Consider the following 4,019-nt stretch of genomic DNA (forward strand, 5'->3'; position numbering starts at 1 on the left):
GATCTCAGGCCAGAGTCTGGCTTTCCTTACATCTAAAGCTACACAGAGAAACCCTGCCTAAAAAAAAAAAAAAAAAAAAAAAAAAAAAAAAAAAAACCTTTTACACACACACTTAAAACCTTTTAAAATTAAAAAAATGAAGACTCCTGGCAAACTAGAAACAGAGGGGACATCCTTAATTTGTAAATAACATCTCTGATAAATGTGCACCTAATATCAAACTTAATGGTAAGATACTTGAAGCTTTCCCACAAGATCAAGAAAAATAATTAAACCCACAGCTTTTTGACACCGCACTGGAAATCCCAGTTAGTGCAGCATAGGAGAAGGGAATAATTTAACGCGGACTGGGCACTATTTCTGTTCCTAGATGATATGATTGTCTATGTAGAAAATTCATGTTTACATAAATTAAATGGTGAATTCAGATACACTTCTATATGTGTATTACTTTTTAATTTCTGTGACAAGACCAAGACGATCAAAGTTTAAGTGGGCTTACGGTTCCAGAGAGCTAGAGTCTTGGATGGCGACGAAAAGGCATGGCAACAGGTATTTGGAACAGCAGCTGAGAGCTCATATCTTGATACACAAATAGGAAACAGAGAGAAAACACTTTGGGGATTCTGGGAGTCTTTTGAAGCCCCAGAGCCTATCCCTGTGACACACCTCCTTTAGCCAGGCCACACCCACTAATCCTTCCTAAACGTTCCTCCAACGGAGGGTCAAGTCTTCACAGATCTGAGCCTACAGAGATCATTCTCGTCCAAGCCACGACACACATGACCACAGAAACACAAGCAACACATGACAACGAAGATGGTCATCAGCACACCGTGCTGGAAAAAAAGGAATCAAAGCAGAGCTTACACTTTTCACAAAAACAACTCAAGACACATCTTAAACCTAAGTGTAAAATACAAAACTCTACAACTCCCAGAAGGCAGCTCAGGGGAGCCTAAGATGGTCTTAGGTATGGTGATGACATTTTAGGGACAACACCAAAGACATAATCCATGGAAGAAATAATTGACTGGCTAGCTGGACTTCATTAAAATTTAAAACGTCTGTTCTATAAGACAATGTCAAAAGGATAAGACAAGCCACAGAATGAGAGAAATAGTTGTAAAAGCCACATTTAATAAAGCACTGTTATCCAAAATATATAGAGAATCTTTAAAACTCAGCAATAAAAAAAAATCAAGAAACCAATTAAAACAAACAATAGACACATTTTCAAAGTACAAATAATAGGCACATCAACACAATAAAATGCCAAATAAGAACACGGGAAATCCTCCAACATTAGGTGGTTATACATTAAAGCAGCAACGAGCTGCTACTTACCTGGAGGACACACCTATTGCCATCTCCCAAACCTATAGCACTGACAACATCAAATGCTGCTGGTGGTGTGAAGCAATGGGAACTCTCTTCCGTAGCTGGTGAATATGCAAATGGGTCAGCCAAAGACTAATATACCAATAAAAAGAAATCAGAAATAACTAAACAGACATCAATCATGGTCAAAGAATTTATAGCAAAATTAGAGCACCACAGACCAGTTGACAAATGGATAAACTCCAAGCATGTACCATACCATGGTTCTCTCTCTGTCTCTGTCTGTCTCTGTCTGTCTGTCTATCTGTCTCTCTCTCTGTCTCTCTCTAGTGTGTGTGCATTTTCTGACTGCATTAATATATACTTTAAAATTAGACCACAAAACAAGCCATACCAACTAGAGATGAATAATCAACTGGTCCAACAATAAAGCAAAGCAAGGAGGGACCATCAGGAAAGTTGGTCTCTAGCTGTGACTGGGAGGAGAAGGGCTGGAGAGGAAGAAATGAATGAGGCTGAGAGACCCCACAGGGAGACTTGGCTGCTGGTTATCAATGTTTGCTTTGGAAGTATTCAGGCTAGTATTCATCTGGGTTTCAGATATGTTTTTCTGTCTGTACGCTATTTCCACAAGGTTATAAAACAAAGGAAATGTTCACTACTAAACAGGTATCCATCCTTCAGAGAAACAAACATGACAGAGCTGGTCTCAAGAGTCTGAGTCACAGAAAGGGAATCCTCACTTGGTGGCCCAAGGAAAAAGCCATATTTCTGCTCCATAGAGGACTGGCTTGTGGAGAAGGGGTTTCTTTATCTACAATAAAATATCAGCATCCACACCCACATTTAGTGGCACGATCCCATGATTGACTGGGGGTCAAAGTGGAGTTTGGAGGACGCAGAACACTCACCCCCAGACCTGCTTAATGGTAAGCAGGCTGGCTTCATTCCAGGTGGAGAGCCCTCTCTGAATTCTGAGGAAATTGTGCACGCCCTTTGTGATGTCACCAGCACTTGCCTCTGGCCTCAGCCACCAGGACTTTCTAATATTGATCATTGGTAGTGGCTGTCCCTTCTTCCTGGACAGAAGAATAGGTCAAAGAGGCAGCTGCTGGCTAAGAGCACCTATTAGGTGTGGCCTTGGTGAGTGGGGGTCATGGAAAAATAGCTAGGGATGGAGTTCAAGGTTGCCCTAGGAAGAGAGAGGCTGGAGTTCCCCACTGAGAAAGAACCAAGTGATTCTCAGTGTCTTCCACTTTGGTCCCCAGCCCAGGACATGCAGTTCCTAAGGGGCATATAGTCATTTGTGTAAACCTAGTCCCCAGACTTTCAGTTCACTACAGATCTAAAACCCTATGTCCGATTAGACAGGACTCAATACACTGCTCCCTTACCTTCTCAGGAAATCAAATTCCCTTCCCCTGTCAAGATGGGTTGGAATATGAGACAAAACCTAATCCATTGATAGGAAACCACTCTTACTGGATGGACATTTGGCTGTTGGGGACAGGGTACCCTGCATAACGGGACTGTCCCTTGGGATATAAATGTTGTCTTGGCTCCAACCTGAAAATATTGTTCCTGTCAGCACTATAAGTTCATATTCTGGGTCCTGTAGGATCTGTGTCCTGACCCTTGCGACTTCCAGACCCCTGCTTAGCAATTTTGCCTAGCCCCAGGCCATGAGGCATTAGTGACACCCTTGTATGCCTCCCCCACCTCTAAACCTAAAACCATTGGTGTGACGCTATGAAAAGCATGCAGTTAGTGTGCCTAGCCTACTTTTGTGGGTCTCTCCATTCTTCTCTGAGCATTACCAAGAAGTCACTTTGGCCCTGTATGGTCATGCCTCATTATGGCAATCACAAACATTTCTACAATGAAGGTCTTTGGATATGTGGATCTTGCATGTTGCAGGTACAATGGCTTCTAGACATCAGAGGTCAGTTGCCAGGTCTGACAAGGGTCACAGGACACTCTGGTGGTGAAGCCCAGCTCCTGAAGTTCTTCCTTGGCTGGGCTGGGAACTTCACTTTCGCTGGTTAGTGTCCCAGATCACCTGGGAGATCTTAAGAAGAGGGTGTGGGCTTCATCTTCACAGCCAGAGAAAAGATTTAGTCACCAAGGTACTGTTCTAGACACTAGACATAAAAAGTCCTCATCCTGTGAAGGTTGGTGTGAAAACCAATGAGTCAAAACCTCCGTTTTGTGACCCACCAAGGAAAGGTGTGGCTTTGGGTGAGTGAGTTTTTCTGGACGCCGAATTTGAATTTTTTTCTCTTTAACATACAAACTTTATTTAAAGTTCTCTTCATTGAGATTACTTCTTATTTATTTATTTATTTATTTATTAATGTTATATCCCAATATCAGCTCCCACTCTCTTCCTAGTCCCCCCCCCAGATTACTTCTTAAATATATTGTTGCTCTCCTCTTAAAAGAAAATACTCCGGCAATTGATTTAGCCTGGTCTCAGTGAGGAAGATAATGTTACTCCGAGCCCATTTCCAGTAGGATCCTACAATACCGTTCTGCCCTCCCAGACCCTGGAATAAGACTGTGAATAAGGCCACATCTCTGAGGTTCTTTCTCAGTTCCAGCTCCTTTCTTGCTGTTGGTGACTCTCTCTCTCTCTCTCTCTCTCTCTCTCTCTCTCTCTCTCTCTCTCTCTCTCTCTC

The sequence above is a fragment of the Mus caroli genome, chromosome 12 (genome assembly GCF_900094665.2).
Source record: "Mus caroli chromosome 12, CAROLI_EIJ_v1.1, whole genome shotgun sequence".
In the NCBI taxonomy this organism is placed as follows: domain Eukaryota; kingdom Metazoa; phylum Chordata; class Mammalia; order Rodentia; family Muridae; genus Mus; species Mus caroli.